Genomic DNA, 18377 nt, shown 5'->3' with positions numbered 1-18377 from the left:
TGTCAACGTTATTACAGTCCGCGGGTCCTAATTAAATTAGGAGGACTAGCGTGAAACAGATTAGCGTCGAGATAAACGATAACGTTCCAACAAATTAATTCGACGAATTAATCAATCGCTCGCGAAGGATTAAGTAAAGTATTTCGCTTACCCATTCAGCTACAACTCCGAATCGTGTTTGCGATCAGCCTGGTCATGAAAAACGAAACAGAAATAGAGCATTACAATCATTATCACTAGAACGATACGTGATTTAATTTAAAAAACAGTGCGAACGCGTCACCGGTAGATTCGCGATTCTTTGTTTACCCAATGAGCAACGTCGGACATTGAAATTGTGACCGGCGAGTTTGCGAACCTCGACGAAACATGCGCGATAGCAAAGATTAACTGTTACATCATTTTTATCATCCACCGTCGATCGTTCTTTCGTGCTTATCGTCCCGTCGATTGTCGTTTCGCGTACGCTATCTCGGTCGTTATTGCAATCTTTTTATTATCATCCACCATCGATTTTCATTCACCAATATCTTGCCGACCCGGTCGTTAATCGTCAGCTAATTCAATTGTCCATAAAGATTGCCGTTGTCTTACTTTCGCCGACGAAATACTTGTTTCGACGCAAGAAAATCCGCTCCGTTCCACGGAGTTTCGTAAAAGAATTCGAGAAGAGTGGAAAATCGGAATAAAAAGCCCGGCGACGCGAGATTTCTATGGTAACAAGAAAAACGATTTAGTGCTGCGTAAGGCTAGAACGTGAACAGCTCAAGAAAATTCGAACGCTTCTGAGAGAAAGAGAGAGAGAGAGAGAGAGAGAGAGAGAGAGAAAGGGAGAGAGAGAGAGAGAAAGAGAGACCGAGGCAAAGTGGGACACCGTTTCCCAATCGATTTCCCAAACAGAAGGAAAAAAAAGGTTTCTAAATCGCTGACCGATGGTTATCATTAATTACCGCGTACAAGCAGAGCCCCAATGAACGCTACAATTGCGCCACTTTGTACAATGACTACCACCGACTATACACTCTCCCAGCTAAAACCCTTGAACGTCGAGCCAGAGGCGTGTACAGTCTCCTTTTATCGCGCGAGCAAGCTTCGCCGCTCTCGTTGGAAGCAACGTTTTTACGACGGTAGTTACGCGTTGTTAGCGTAGCCACGTTCTAAACGAGCTACACAACGCTCGATCTGAAGAAGCTATAAAAAAAAGAAGAAAAAAAAACGGGGGAAAGAAAGTGGCAGATTCGACGGCCTCAATTAACGCTCGAAGTTGACGGCCGGGTTGTTTAGCAATCGATTAATTTCCAATTATGATTTCATTTCGCAATCTTTCGCGTACATCTTTTCCCCATGCACTTTCTCCGAAGAGTTCCCCCATGGACTAGGATCGGACGTCCTATCATTCATTGACATTTAAGTACATTACCATAATTAACATTTAAATTAATCATTTATATTTGCATTGTAGTAATCAAATTATTATGTAAATTTTTATGTTAAAAATTTATGTTAACAACAGTCCTCATAGAACCATAAAAATCACATCGATCACACGTTATTACACTTCCGAGCACTATGCTTTTACTTTTCACCGAACACGGTGGTTAATTTCGCAACGCAACCCCTAACCCTTTTTCGTCGCAGTTACTCAACCGGAGATCCAAAATATTTCTTCACACTTACAGTGTTTCCATTTCAATTAACCGGAGGCATTTTTTTGGACTTGAATTTTGTGACTCGCGCAACAGTTGACAGCACTAAACTATTTTTTAAATACAAGCGAATTTGACAGAAATTATTTTGAAACGTGAGAATTTCCAGCGGCGCCTCAGTGTCGCCGTTCGACCGCAAAGGGTTAAAGCTGCGATGACGAAAATGCAACCGCGTATGTACACATGCGGTACTCGATCGTTACAACTGATTCCTAGCGATTTACGTGGCCGTTTCTAACAAGTTGAAATCGTCGACGATTGACAAGATTACCTTTCGTCCGATCCTGTTACCAACGAATTACGAAAAACTCACTTGATCAGACTACAATAATTCGAACCCTCCGCCGTCACTCTATCATCGACGTGGATGACAGCAATCGGATAGATCCGGACCGACCTAACCGAGCGGATCGAGATCCAGCGACTCCCATTAATATTCTTACGCTTTCGAATTCGTAATAACTTTTTTTAAAACCGGTCCGAACGATTCGACTTTTTCTTTAGACGACAGAGGGACTGGTATACTATACCACGGCTGATCTACTTCGTTACAATTTTACTACTAATTAGAAATGAAAAACCAAATTAAGTAACATTAAAACAAACAGTAATTATTGTACAAGTCTGCAGAATAAATACAGCGTACGTTGAAATTAACTATTTTTTGATACAGAAATTAAAATGACTTCGACCGCAAAGGGTTAATAGGAGTCACTGCAATTGGGTCCGACTGACATCAGCGTCAACGCACAGCAAACAATCACAAAGCGCGGCCGCGGTCCTTTCGTTTCGAGAGAATGATTTTGCGTATGATTTCTTCGACTCACCGGATAACAATGGTCGACTGGGTTAATACGGCGAATGGTCCTCCGGCAAACGGAATAATAGAAATAAATAACTCGGCGTGGCGACGTCGCGCGTAAAACCGCTACACCGCGATCGTCCTAGAGAGGCTACGAGATTGTTGCTCGGCGAGCAGGTCGACGTGAACGAGAACGCGTGTCGAGGATCACTAAGGGGTTGATATGTGGGCCAGCCACTTTTAAGACCGAGCGAACCAACGAAAGGTAGGACTGAGCGCACCTGGGACCAACCAGAGTTCCTTATACCTGACCGCGCGAGTGGCCGGGGCAGGTTCCCCCACCCCGTTGACCGTCGGGGCCCCTGGCCGATTCTCTATTGACGCATCTGCACGTCAAGCCTGCGTCCGTGGCGCGTGCACGCCACGGCGACGCCACAACACACACGGTTCGTGCATGATCCTTCGTTGAACTTTGAGACCGACCACACGCTCCTCGGGCATTTTTGTGCCGCGGGGGAAAACGGTCGGTGACGTGTCCCACCGTCGCGTCGACCCTTCCGACGCGCGATCGCAAGAGCCCACGAAGCCTGTGTCCCTCTTTCTGAACCCTTTGCGGCGCTTCTGCGTGTCGAGTGCGACTCCGCGTCAGTTTCCATCTCAGGAACTCCGTTGGTCGAGTACCACTCGATCAGTTTTCTCATGTTCGAATCAATGTGCGCGGCTCGTTATCGACGCCCTTTATCGATTTTAATTTACAGTAACTTGTCCAACCAACCAGTCGGAAAAATCTTTCAGATGCCTTCAAATCATATACTCGGCGTCCTCTAAATATTTGTAACGAGTGAAAGGTGCATATCGAATAGGAACTTTGACAACGGTGACAGCGATGGCTGTCACGCTAGAGGCGAGAGAGCTCGATCAATTCGAGGGATGACACGAATTATTTTGCTCGATGGTATCGCAGTCCTTCGAAGTCAGTTTCGAATAGAATACTTGAGACAATTGCGAGATGCTGGTAAGAAAATCGAAAAATGATACGGAGCGCGAAGGAGCATCGAAGAAGTATAAATAGTCTCGAGCGCGAAGGGTTAATAATCGAACAACGAAGACACTTTCACACGCGAAGGACACGATGTTTAGCAAAATGATAAAGTCGGCTCTCTCTTAGAAAAATATTGGAGATATGAAGAAGTCATGTCCACATCGTGTCGCTACACGTTGGGCCCGAAGATTTTGTTATCGATTCGGCGGAAGTCGTCGAAGCGGTGGTGGCGTACGTAGGGCCTAATTGAAATTCCGTCTACGTAGGAACTCTGTACACCTTGCGACATCCAGATACTGCCCATCGAATGGCTCGACTGGCTCGTTTATCCCGTGAAATACTAGCTCGAGAAAAATACCTTCGGAACGATAAGCCTCTGGCCAACGAATATATCCTATCGGTCGTATGAATGGATTATAAAACGCGACACGACACCATTCATCCGTTCACAGTGGAACTTGCTACCTCGAAACTCTTTCGAACTTAATTCGAAACCGGTCATCATGACCGGCTCGACAGGTTCGGTGTAAATACCATAAATGCATCGCTTCGTTTGTTATTGGATCTATTCGATCCTACTATCTTCGTTTGATTTACTTAATTTTATTTTATTTCATTTACTTAATTTCATTTTATTTGATTTACTTAATTTTATTTCGACTTTATTTGGTTTATTTAATTTTATTTTATTTCGACTTTATTTGATTCATTTAATTTTATTTTATTTCGACTGTATTTGATAACATCAGCAACATTATCACCGTTGCAACAATGGCGGAAAGAACGAGGGGAGGAAATTGTATAAGTAGTGAGATAAGACTAATTACTACACTTCGCTCCTCTGTTCTTCGGATGAAAGTACTCTAAGATAGAATGTACATTGTGCGTGGGTTTCTGTCACGTGTGCTGCAATCGTCGTTATGGTTGTTCAGATTTGCTCAACATCAACCTTGTACCTTATTTGATTTAGACAAGTGAACGATTCCCATCGGAATTCTTTCGTCATTTTATTATTGGGTCAGACGATCGTTTTTTTTTTAAACAAACAACTGCTCGGTACGCGAATCTACGATCATCAGCCCACGCGTTTTTATATTAAAAATAAGTCAACAAGCATCCTTGGAAAATTATTATGGCGGCGATGAGAATAATCGTTGGAGGTTATGGTCTTCCCGTGTTTCTGTTTCGTGTAGGACACTCGGTAGATATAATAGTTCAGCATGAAATCGACTTAACGGTAGTGGCTAACCAAGTATCGGATACTACTGGACTACGATAAAGACAGAGAATTAACCTGCCTGTCGAAGAAATGCCATGTAAACAGTTGTAATAACTGTTGTATAAAACAATGAACATAAAAGATCTGACAATTCTTTTAAAAGCTGTCTCGAATTTAAAGCGAAACTTTCATCCCGAAACATCGATGAAAAGTTTCATCATAAATTATCAATAGAAAATTTCATCAGATATTTGTAATGGCAATTTTCATTAAAATCGATACAATTTGTCCAAACGCATACGAATCGAAGATGCAGATTTTATAAGCGCCTAGAAATTCGTTCGGCATCGAACCACGCTCGCAGCGGCACGCACTATGCACCCAGTCGGATGCAATGCACTATTATGGATAGCATCCGGTTATTATCGGCAGTCCGATAATTATTATTTCTGCGGCAGGTCGCTGCGCGCGCGTTCCTGAGAAAAAAAATGCCGCGAACGAGCGGGGAAACAGGATCGGGGCAAGCACAACTTAAACAATTGAATGGAAATGTTTAATGAATCTATTGCGTACCATTAACATCTCGAGTCCCGCGTCCTGCAAACACGGTCCGCGGCACCGGCAAATATTGAAAAATGATTTTTTTCTGCTACGGTGGCGTGTACGTACACGGTATATTCAAAGAAGCTGACGATAGCAATGCCGGGAAAATCATTCCGAAGACACGTGGAAATTATTAGACCAGCTTGTTTCGGGCAGAGCGCAAGGTTCGCTACAAAGCGTTGCAACTTCGCGAGAAAAAATCGCAGCCTGGATTCATTTTTTTTTTAATTAAAGGGGAAGGTTTGGACTTCGTTTCTCGGTAAACGGCGTGGCGGGAAAAAATGTTTCAAAGTCTGTGCACCTCGTCGAACTTGGCGATGGCGAGTGATCGATGGGGAACACGGCCTCGCATATAAATTGTTAGACTCGCAAGGGTGCGTCGAATTCAAAATCGAGGAACAGTGTCTTAAAACGTAAGTTCCGAGCTTCAATTTAAAAAAAGAATCATCGTCCTGCGACGATTTCTCGCGGTGTTATCGCGGGTCAAAGTTAGCCAATTACCTACGATAATTTGTCTGTTTTATAATTTGATGAGCCGCGGAGAAAATACTACAAAACGGCCGATTTTATTCAGCGATTTACAGAGCCGCGTCAAGCAAGCGTACAATGTCTGCATTTTGTCCGGATCGCGGTGTGGAAACATTGGCAATCAATTAGCGATGTTTTTCCAGCGGAAACACGGCGCGGAACAGCGACGCGTCGATACAGGACCGAGACTTTTTCAGATTTTCAATTTTCACGAATAGAAAACGACGCGGACGCGGTTTCGACGGATCGGTGCGACATAGTATGCAGTGCCTCGAACCCGATGACGCGACAGGAATCGCGTGCACGTATCGCAAAGCAATCGGCGACAATGTAAACGCACCGATTACCCACCGCTAATGAACGTCTAATTTTCGTTCAATGGGCAATTAAGCCGCCGTAGCGTATCTCGTAGATGCTATCTCGGTGAAAACGAAGCCAACCACGAGGCCACGGATAACGATTTCATAGAGAAGCACGTTGTCGACTAGCATCCCCCAACCCTTACACCGTAACAGTACCTAAACGCGCATTATTCGAATAAGATTTGATTCGTATTATATCATTATCTATCATCTTTCGAATCGCGACAAAGGCCAGCGGACGACATCGATAAAAAGATAAAGAGAAAGGAATTTGGATTAGAGTAGGGAAGTGAGTGACCCCCGATATAAACGCGCGGAGCTGCGCACGGCGATCGCGTTAGGCCGCGGGATCTGTTTCAAAGTTGATTCGACAGAACAAGCCGTGAGCTGATTACGTTTCCACTTATCCGAGATAAATCCTCCGGGGATCAAGCCGTACAAAATCCACGCCGAGATCTTGCGATCTTATTTTTACTCGTTCTTATTCGTTTGCTAAACCTGCCGGAAACCACTGCGGAGAGACGACAAACTATCCCGAGAGCCAGGTACGAAGATATCGAGAACGAAGCCGATAGAAAAATTCGCGACGATCGCGACGCTGAGAGAGTCGCATTGGAAAACGCATCGCCGATCTATCCGCATCGCATTCGTATTCCGTTCGCGGCCCGGCATGTTAGCGAGTTATAAAATGATGCGTTATGCAAGCCGTCCGAGACGTTTTCGGCGGATTGCGCCGCTGGAAAGAACGCCGCGCGTTTGGTAACCGGTGTGCCATTGTGCCCGATACCTTGATCCATTTTTTCACCAGCAGGGTGCAACGCGGGGCCCGTTCGCACCGCGTCGGTCGCATAACGATGCGCCGCAACGAATGCCACGTTATTAGATATCGCGAGGCGGGAATTAGAATAGAGGCGGGAACAAATTCGGCGATTTTATTCGCGAGACGAGACATCGTCGAAAACTGCTCGTCGGTTTTAACATACGCGTTCCTCGTGGAGCTCGCGCAAGCAAACGACGACAAAGAAGATAAAAAGAAGACGTGTTCCGAGGATCGTGATTCTAACAATCGCGCTCGCGGGCTGGAAATTCCGTGCCGCAAACAGTCGTAAAAGAGGATCGCTTGGTTCGCACCTCTCCAACTGTGTTGCACCGCGCGTATGCAAATCCGCGCGGGTTTCCGTCGGCGAATCATTGCGCTTCCCTATCTTCCGCGGCAGCGTTGCAACGATGACGCGAGCGGCGGTTTCGGTACTCCTAATCGAAACGCAACGAGGCACCCAGGGGGGGAGGGAGACACGCGCGCGCCATAGTTTCGTCAAGATGGAAACGCGATCCCAGGTATGTTCTGCAACGAATCGCCGCATCGGCTTTCGTTTTACATAATTGTTTGCCGTGTGCTTAACATCCTCGCATTCCTCCTCGACGATGGTCAAGTACGAGGAACAGCTTCCAGCTAAGACACCCACGTAGACGCGGAGCTCGTCTGATCGCTCGGCCAAGGACTAGAAGCGCAGCCGATGTTCCTCGAACTATTTCGTTCAATGTCGCTCGAATTATTCGACGATCGAGATTTATCCAACGAGAATGAATCGGTTGCTCGGTCATTTAAAAACGTCGCTCTAAGAAAGTGGAGAAAAAAAGAATATTTTGTTTAAATAGAAAAATTGAAGTTGCTCCCCTGCTTCGTCGCTATCTCTTCTACTACACCGAGACGAACTCAATGGGTTATATAATATGATCGATCTCTGTCCCTTGGAATGTGGTTGAAACGAATCATTTTTCGACCGAGATGAACAGCGTAAATCACAATGAATTTAAAAATTTACAAACTGAGTTATCGCGTGCTTGAAAAAGATGCATTTCTTTCTCATTTCTCATTATTTATACGTTCGCGTTATATTATATAATTGTTTGTGGAACAGGAATTAATAAACGATCCGTTCGATAAATATGTACGCACACGTCCTGGTGGACTCGGTGATTTAATCCCGTTCGTGCGCTCCGCGATTTCTTTTTCTTCGCGAGCGCGCGACATGTAATGGAACACGCGAAGATGATCGCCGTCCGGGAGCAACACGGGTGTCGCGATAAATTGCGAACAGGGATAACGCGGCGCAGGATGCGGAAGCAATTATTGGAAATTCTATGTGCCACCGTTTCCTGGGAGCCGAGCGCGTACCGAGTGTTTCCGAAGCAATCATCGGACGATGATAGCCTAATTACGAATTTCCAATGCAGAAACTGGAATTATAAAATTGAAATTATAAAATTGAAGTTATAAAATTGGAATTATAAAATTGGAATTATTAAATTGGGATTATTAAATTGGAATTATAAAATTGGAATTATAAAATTGGAATTATTAAATTGGAATTATTAAATGGTAATTGAAAAAATTGAGACGAAGAAATTGTAACGGAGAAACTGCAACTGGAAAGTTTGTAATCAAAAAATAGAAACGAAGAAATCGTAACAGAGAGATTTTAACACAGGATGTGTAACAGAGAAATTATAATTAAAACACTGTAACCGAGGAATTCTAATTAAAAGATTGTATTTTAAAAAAATGTAGAATTCTCGAAAGATCGCCGATTAAATATGTGCCGAGGATTGTTCTAAGCATCGTCCAATAGCGCAGTCGTGAGAACCGGTTCGCGGTCGAGGGTTAAACGTGAAAGAGTACGTTACACTCACCTCGAGAATGAAGAAAGGTCATAGGTCGTCTGCCCGGAAGCTCTCCCAGCGCCAAGTCATAAACGTCTTTCTCCTCCGATGAATTTTTTCCTAGAAAGTAGAAGAATGAGATACACGGTGTGCAGCATCAGGGCGAGGATCGTTTTGCTTTCGTTTCACCGACAAGATCGAACCCATTGTCCGCCACATTCTATCGCCGTGTCAAAGGTCGATCTACGTGCACGGTAGAAAAACTTTATACCGTCTCCTTCGGCCACGAAACAGGGGTTACTTCAAAGCGCTGTAACTTTGGGAGAAAAAATCGCAGCCGGGTTTCACTTTTTTTAAATTAAAGGAGAAAGATCGTACTTCGTTTCTGTGGAAACCGCGTCGCGGGAAAAAATTTTTCAAAGATCGCGCGCTTCGTCGAACTTGACGATTTTTGATACGGCGGACACGTCGCCTCGCGTTTTAAGGGTTGCAATGACTGGGGTGCGTTGAACTACGATAACTTCGCGAAAAAAAATCGCAGCCGAGTTTCCTTTTTTTTAAATTAAAGGGGAAGGATTGGGCTTTTTTCTCCCGTAAACGGCATCTCGGGAAAAAATTTTTCGAAGTCTGGGAATTTCGTCAAAGTTGGCGATGGCGAATTATCGATGCCAGAAACATGACTTCGCATTTAAATTTTTAGGATCGCGAGGGTGCGTCGAATTGAAAATCGAGGAACAGCGTCTTAAAATAGAGGTTTCGAGCTTTCATTTAAAGAAAGGCTGATCGTCCTGCGACGATTTTTCCCGGATCTGTCGTCGGCCAAAGTTGGCCGATCTCTGTTCGAAATTCGCGCGCGATAACCGGGCGAGTGACGCGCGGCGGCGTCGAAACGTCATTTAGCACGAGGCAAAGGGTGGATCCGTGTCGCGAAACGGACGTATCGCTCGGTTAATCGCGTTTCGCACGTGCGATTTACCTAAACGCCGGGTTCGGTCGTTAGGACGGAACGGAACCCGGCCGCTCGAACGCCTTGATCTGAATTCTTCGGAATGTAGTAACGCGTCGAAGAAAAAAGGCACGTTAAATGACCAAAGCTACGCAAATGACCGAAGCCGCGTGCCCACGGCGGTGTGTCCCGCGTGGACGAAGTTTCATACGGTGTCCCCGCGAACTGTAATTCGAGCCGGTTAGCGGATACGTTAAGTGGTCTTTCATAACGTCCTGCGATGTTAAAAGTGTCTCAACGCCGGCCGAGACGATTTTTGAAGGCCGTAGGGCCGCCGAATCCCGAACAACGAAACATTCCGAAATTTATTCCAACTACCAGCTACCAATTATAATAATTATATTAATCTTCACTATCATTATTCATTAATCTTCATGCAAAGTGAAAATTCATACCTCGACAAGCAATTTATTTATTTCCTTTAAATTACCAATTGTCGATCAAAATTAACCCCGACAATTTGCAAACAATCAATTTAATTATGTTTTGTCGGCTTGCGATGTCGGATAAACGATTGTTCGCCGATGTTTTAAACATGTTCGAGTGAACCGGCAGCGAGGAGTTCGCTGATCCCGCGCGGAGATAAATAACGAAGGAAACGTTCAACAATTTTTTTTCGTAAGTCGTGCACGGGTGACTCATGAAAAATATTTGCACGCTTTTTAAACCGTACGGGTCAGCGCGGGAGACAATAGGCCGCCTTTGTCATAAACCAAACAGATTCGTTTCGACGCCCGAGATGTTATTAACAATTTATCGACGAATTCCTACGTTACTGTTGGAACGAGGTAGAACGAGGACGATTCGATTGGAAATGTTTCACGGGAAGCATCTACGAAAACATTAATTATGAATAATACGATCGTTAATATCTTTTACGTCACAATGATCGAAGCCGGTGTCGAAACGCAAAAATTAACAATTTGGTATTATACGCATACGTTGCGTGTATCCTAAAACCTTGAGGCAGCGCTAACATCATTTTAGCCCACGAAAAACGGGTTTCCAGCCGGCTGTGACGTCGCAACGGATCGTTTCGGATCAAAGTTCACCGGGTGTCGCACAAAGAAAGACACCGGCGAACAGCAAATTTTGCTGAAAATTATTGTTCGTCCGTGAAAACGTGACGTAGAATCCTCCACTTGTTTTTTCATTGTTCGACTATTCATATTATTCGAAAAAAAATCGACTCGAAGTATTAACACGGACATTTAAATTTATTCGAAGGATTTTTACGGCATGTTATAAAATCGTATTAAAAAAAAAGTTCATAAATAAAGACATAAGGAAGTTTTCCAAGAATTCGATTTCAGTTTCCGCGTCTGGAAACATTTCGAAAAGCCTATTTCCTCGCTTTTAACCCTTTACGCTCGTATCAAAAATTAAAGAATATTATAAAAATTAAAGCATACTACTGTATCACATGCAAATAAACTTAAAGAAAAGAATTGCTTTGATTTCCAACGAGAATTTATTCCTAAAAGCACGACGCACGTGCACGAACTTGAAATACGACCGTTGAGGGTTGAATCCGGCCAGCGTTCGATTCCTCGCGCAAAGAAGAAATCTTCGCTCGATTTCTACAGACGCGTTTTGCAACTCTAACGTTTCCCAATTCCGACGGACTTCTTCGAATCTGCTTATGCCCGCGACGGATCGCGCGTATCGAAGCTCCTTCGTACGGCGACGCTGCGGAACAGGGTTTTTAAACAGACTTTTATCAAAACCTGTTCGCCGGTATCCGAACATAATTGGACGTGATACGCTATTTGCCGGGAACGCGGCGCACGGCGGCCACCGGATTGAGAAACAGATTCGCGTCGCAGATTCCTCTCGACCGGGGCAGAGAAATAAAACACTGTTTTTCTATCCAGCGTCTGTTCCGCCGGCGCGCGTCACTCGGCAAATTGAATTAACTCCGACGATTTTATAAATGAGTGACACGGTCGGGCAACCGTTGTTCTTCGCGGAAAAGAATATGATATTACTTATATGCGCACGTCAATGCGGTGTTTCATTTCATTTTTTTATTCGTGCCTCGATTTTCGTCCGGACGTGACGCAGGATATAATTTATCATTGATATTTTAGGATAAAATATTTTCAACGAGCTTGGTAAAATTATTCCACGTCTCTGATTCTATCAGTTATTTTTATTAGCGAATAAAATGGCGAAATAGTAAACGGGATGCTTAATAATATAATCGGCGGAAAGAATTCTTCGCTGGTATGTTTATTGTTCAATTAGTTAGCGCGTCGATTTATTAGCGTCGGGAGTCGAATTAACAACTCGTAGTTCTCGAATTACTAATTAACTGCCCCTTTTGGATCTCGACTCCGGCAACCTCCACGTGGCAAGACTCGGGCAATCGATGTAATTTTCTATTTCCAATCAGTTGTAAATCAAAGAAAAGCTCGATCTAGATTATAATAAATTCGAAATCGACAATTACATCGAGCTAATGACTGTGAAGTAGGTTGTCTAAATATGTCTTACACAAAAATACAATTATCTATATATGCAAAATATTATCTATATATGCAATTCCGTATATATTAATTATTCATTAATAGAACATTTATAGGAATACATCGCGACAGAAAGAACACCGACGATATATTTTCTCGGCGAGAAAGTAACAAAGGTCCACTCTGGTATGCATATGCGAGTACAGTTACGGAGTTTGTCGCTTTCACAGGTGGTTCATTGATCAGCGAGAAGCATCGCGAAGCAGGTCAACCGTGTATTGGTTTATTAGAGCGAGATCAAAAATAGGGGCGGATTTCCGAGTGCGCGGAAGACAACGGGCGGGGATCCCGCGATCAATGTATCTTTTTCCCCCAACGAATTCTGCCCGAAACAAATATCGGTTCTCTTAACACGATGTTCATTGAAAGTATAAGTAATTGTTCGTAGCCGAATCGGAAATAAAAAGCGTTCGCAGTCGATTCGGAAATAAAAATTGTTCATAAGTGGATCGAAAATAAACATTGTTCATAAGTGGATCGAAAATAAAAATTGTTCATAAGTGGATCGAAAATAAAAATTGTTCATAAATGGATGGAAAATAAAAATTGTTCAGAACAGGATCGAAAATAAAGATCGGAACGTCCGATCCATGAAAGTTAAGACGATGACAGTTATCGCTTCAATTACCAATTGCGAGCAACCTAGCTGCAATTAGGCACCTGCGAGGAGCCGGAGAACAATCGTCGAACAGTTCGCGAGCTATTCGCGAACTTCGTTGAACTCGTTACACGTATAGCAGTCGTCGCTATCGCGTGTCATCATTATTCGACGTGATCTGTCGTCGCGACCTCGCTTCTTAACAAACGAATAATTGCGATGCCGTTTACCGGGAAATTAAGTGCGAACTTTCCTCTTTAATATAAAAAAAAGGAAACCCGATTTTTTTTCGCGAAGTTATCGTAAGGGTTATCGAAGTTTCATACGGAAAATTATTGAATAATCTTCGAAAGATATTGCCGACAAGAATTATTTCTTATTCTTATCGCAAATAAATTTGCCAGATGTGTAATAGAGATACTATTACGCGAAACAATTTCAGCGCAAGGAAGGTGGATATAAAACTAGCGGCAAATATTCGAAAAAGAAAAAGAGAAGTGACAGGTTCTCGCGTTCGAGCCGTTTTGGTTGCGCACTATAGAGAATTTAACGTGCGTATTGATTTGTATTCAGCATATTTAGTAGCCGTTCGGAATTTCATAATCGAACGGCAATTTACGTGATCTCTTATGTCACAGACTCCCGGAGTAGCAACTTTTGGCTCGTTCTGTCGCGTTCCAAAGTTTCATTCAGACAAAACAGTTCGTTGCGAACAACAAGAAATTATTGTTCGATTAATGAAATATTCAATCAATAAAATATTCGACTGGTAAAGTATTTAATTAATAAAATATTCGACCGATCAAGTATTTAATTAATAAAATATTCGACTGATCAACTATTCAACCAACAAAATACGCAGCCAAAAAATTATTCGTCCAATCAAATATTCGGCCGAGAAGGATGCATTCGGACGACCATTTTACATCGACACGAGCGGCATAAATTCCACGAAACGCGCTTGCCGAAATCGCTTAGATAAAAGCCCGCGCGCCTTAACTTCTATACCTTCTTTGATCATAAAGATCCTAAAGAAAGAAGTCCAATGAAAAACGGCCAATTCAATTGGAGATGCTCCTTCAACCAATACGCGTCCACCGACGCTTTTCTATGACTGTTTACAGCATTCCCAAAATATTCGGCCGAAAGACAACGGGGGGGGGAGGGGGATAAAAGGGATGGTTAAACGTGTGTCGACTGCAGCGAGACAAAAATTCCAGGATATCGTCGGATCGAAACGATTTCGATGACGCACACGATCGATCACGTGGCCCGCGCGTGTGCGCCTCCGAAAGAATCCTGTTTTCTTCGATGGTGCAGACGATAACGCGATTTCTCAGGTGCGACTACCGCGGCCGCGGGATCCCCCATTCAACAATTCGTCTTATCCGACGACCATACGCCGCGTGTCTCTCTGACAGGTGAACATTTCACGGTCGTCTGAAAAATAAATGCAGGGAACACGCCTTCGCCGTTTTATCGCGATCAGTACAGGTTTCTTTCGCAGTCTTTTAACAATGTTGCGGTATTTGAAAAAAAAACTAAAAAACTAAATAACCAAATGAATAGTTATGTGAATATGATTTCCCACTAGCATCGCAGAACGTTTGTATTTTACATAAAAGTCCGGCGGCTGGTCTGTATATAATACGGATTAATCATTGATGGAGAATTATGCATAGTACAAAAAATCGGCAAGCAATCGTTCATTCTAATTTACTTGTTACAGACTGTCGTTGATTTCCTTATCCTATTCAATCGTTGGTGTCCATAAAAATTCCGTTTATAAATTCCTCCGTTCGCCTTGAAAACTGGACGTCACCGTCGGTCACATGCCAAAATTAGTTAAAATGCATTACGGATTAGCATTAACACGTTCGTTGCCACATCCCGTAGTTCTAAAAATACCACGATATCCAAAAATACCTTCGGAGCGACTTGATTTAAAAAAGAAAAAAAAAACAAATCGAAAAGCTGTCTGTTATAACGCTTGATTAAGAATTATAGCTCGGACAAATTTTTCAACGAAAATTGGACAACTTCGACCAACGATAACTTCGCGAGAAAAAAATCGCAGCCGGGTTTCGTTTTTTTTATATTAAAGAGGAAGGTTCGAGCTTCATTTCTCGGTAAACGTAATCGCGGGAAAAAATTTGTCAAAGTCTGTGGATCTCGTCGAGCTCGACGACGGCGAATTATCGATAATTTGTCGCGAAGTTATTGTCGGTCAAATTTGGCCAATTTCCTTGAAAGTTATATCTATAGTAAAATTCTACTGAACAGTGAATACATTTTTATTAACTATAACCGACCGTCCGGCAAATTATCATCGCGAAGATAGAGGACACGCGCTGATTTTTTTCGCGGCATTGTACGTAAATCAGGAGGAGGCGTCATAAATTGCAATCGTCGCGCTGCGTTTCCGTCGCGTTCGTATTCGGAATAATTTCAATCAATTTCAATTAATCCGAAGTAATTAGGATTAATTTCGATTATCTTCGTACACAATGTTTCAGTGCGCGAGATCAAAGGTCCCGCGATCCACGTTTCCGAAGCCGGAAATAATATTCCAGCGATTTCGATTAATAAGCGGGAGATACGACGCGTCAAAACAAACGATCTCGCAAAGCCGGACTCGTCTGGATCTAAGATTCGAGACGCACGCGGTGTCAGCTTGCAATTCTGCGAACGGGGCACAGTCATCGGTCGACTGCTAAGAAAATCTGACCCCTTCGCGATAGCGCCGCGCCGAGAGTGACGAAGATAATCCAGAGCAGAACCGAGGGGCTCGCAATTAGAAGTTTAACGATCCGTTCGTCATATTTCTTCGATATCGTTGTCGGTAATTACCGCCCGTTTCGTTTGATCGTTCGGTCTTTTAAATTGACACCGATAACTTGCGAGATTACGCGCGCGCTCTCGGGTCGCCGATTTATCGAAAGAGTAATTAGTGGTTTACAACAGAGACTCACAAAATATGATGCTATCCTCAGATAAGAAAGATTGCTGATTACTTAGAACAGTGGAAAGGAGATGCTCCGATTGTTCGCGGAGAAACGATAAATCGTTTAGAGATGAATAAATATAGTACTTTACAGAGATAAAGAAAGTTATTAATATCTTTTTAAAAAATATGATGTTCTTTAATCTTGTCGTATATTCGAAGGAAAATAATTCTTTTTAATTGAAGGAAATGAAACTTTTTAAAAAGGCATTAATACATCCTCGGGCTACGTAGCTAAGAAAACCATAATTAGAGTCTCAGAACCTACTGATTAGTTTTTCTCTACGAAAGAAATATGTGCTTCCTGTCGATTATAGTGTTTGCGGTTCGCCTCGTTAAACTGATTAGATGTTGCTTGAATTCAAAGCGTGACACGTGCCAGAAAAAAAGTCGAATAAAATACCGCGCGACAAGCTGACAACAATCTCGCGCAACCAGCAAATTTTATTTTCAGTGAAAATGTTGTCTCCGACTGCGTAAATTGTAGTCGTTATTCGGTACGCTATAGTGCCAATTGGATCGACCGTACGCCGCGTATACAGTGCGTTCAAAAAGTATTTCAGCAAACGAGGGTAAATTCAGCAATTAAAAAATAATATAGATTTTAATATTATTAAAAAATAATATTAAAAATGTGACTACATTTATATACAGCGAATTTTAAGAGAAGTATTTCGGTCATTGTGCGATAAAAATCAATCGTCCAGTTTTAATGAAGTTACGCAGTTTCAAAAAACAGCGTCCACTCGACTTTTTTGATGTACTGTACATTAGCAGCAACGCATTAACCGTTTACATCCTGAAGGTACTTGAAAGCTTCATACCACTTTCATTGAAGTGCTACTGTGCGATCAAACACATTCGGATCTTCCGTTCCATTTCGCTTAATTTAATTGAATCACTATGTGTGCATGTACAGCTTGTTGGTGTCTGTAAAGGATATTACCAGTGTCGATCCCTGTGTTAATACGTTAACGATGTTGCAACAGAACCTTATAGTCGACGTTAGGCTACCCTCGAAGATACGTCTTGCTACCCTAATTGCTATGTTTGATGGAACCAATGCCCACTGAGTTCTTCTCTCCGACAAGAATATATGTCTATTTATTACAAAAATTTTATTAGGAAATACGGGGCTCTAGCGTAACATTTTTAAAAAAGACTCGAGCCGTTTAATCTACCTTCGATCCGACAATTTTTTAAAATCAAGGACCAAATAATATTCCTCTCGGATGCAAGTGAACCGATCATAAGGCCGCGGTAACCGCGGGGGATGGCACAGTAATTGACACGGTTATCCTATCTGGAAACCATAGATCGGAGACGCGTAGCGCGTTTTAGCGCTGGTCGCTAGCACACTCGCTTTAATATTTGCTCGCGCGACTTCTTCGAACGATCGACGACGAGAGCTAAATTCCTAATTAATATACGGACGCGAGTCTCTCAGCCAGCGAACGACGTAGGAGTCCCCGCAAGGACGAGCATCGCCGCTTGAACACCGAAGGATTTTCAACGAGTTTCGCATTTTTTGCGAACTCTCGCGTAGGTAAAACAACGGGGCCTGTTGAGATACACGGTTGTCCGAAATATGAAATTGTTGTGTGTCAGAGTGTAACGTGATCCTTAAACGTCTGTCCTCTGTAGGATTAATGTCCATGGCCGGGCTCTATAGGCCGGGGGCCTGTTTTTCGCCGCGGTTCCCGGAATGTCTCGGAGCACCACGGCCATCGAAAATACACGACCGGTGTTCGCAACGCTCGTTAATCATTCCGGCAGATGACTTCGGCCGATTAGCTAATATATTTCGGATTATGGTAAATAAATTACTTGCTCGGACAGCCGATTCCCGGGGCCGATCTATCCGCCGGCGTTTACCAGGGTTTACGATAAGTGCAGCCCGTGTTCTATCGTGTCGCCGGCCTATCACGGTAAACGCCTCTTATAATAAAAAAAAATAGTGCTCGACGAGATACGTGGCCGAACATCGAAATATATTTTCATTGTACGATCGTGATTTATAAAATTTTAACGGTCTCGTTAACGCCGACAGAATTATCAAATAGATCAGAATATTCGAATACATTTATATGCAGTAATTATGAATTAATTCGATGGAGGCGGAAGATCGGCGGAAGATAGCCGCGATATTCGCTCCCATAAGCGCTTAAAATCCCGCGGATTGTTCGCGCTTTGGTGAACGCGTTAATTCGGATAATGGAGGCTATGCGGCACACTAATGCGAAAAGATAATGGTTGTAGCGCGCGGGCCGATTGTTCCGTCGCGTGTCTTTAGAATGCTTTCAGCGTCGGTGAAA

General features: G+C 43.2%; 1 protein-coding gene across 3 annotated transcripts in view; it reads right to left on the bottom strand.

Annotated features, from left to right (window-relative positions):
- Window positions 1-18377, bottom strand: part of LOC144476835 (putative fatty acyl-CoA reductase CG5065) — a 47793-nt gene that overhangs the window by 26336 nt on the left and 3080 nt on the right. Inside the window, exons 2-3 of one of the 3 annotated variants that reach the window (XM_078194110.1) lie at window positions 8957-9046; window positions 152-189 (exon numbers count right to left, since the gene is read on the bottom strand). The gene's annotated coding sequence lies outside the window, so the exon portion shown is untranslated. Of the gene's footprint in view, window positions 1-151; window positions 190-2533; window positions 2743-8956; window positions 9047-18377 lie in introns of those variants that run through there. The other 2 variants (XM_078194111.1, XM_078194116.1) reach the window with 2 other exon arrangements.

The sequence above is a fragment of the Augochlora pura genome, chromosome 11 (genome assembly GCF_028453695.1).
Source record: "Augochlora pura isolate Apur16 chromosome 11, APUR_v2.2.1, whole genome shotgun sequence".
In the NCBI taxonomy this organism is placed as follows: domain Eukaryota; kingdom Metazoa; phylum Arthropoda; class Insecta; order Hymenoptera; family Halictidae; genus Augochlora; species Augochlora pura.
This window is presented reverse-complemented; position numbering and strand designations above follow the sequence as displayed.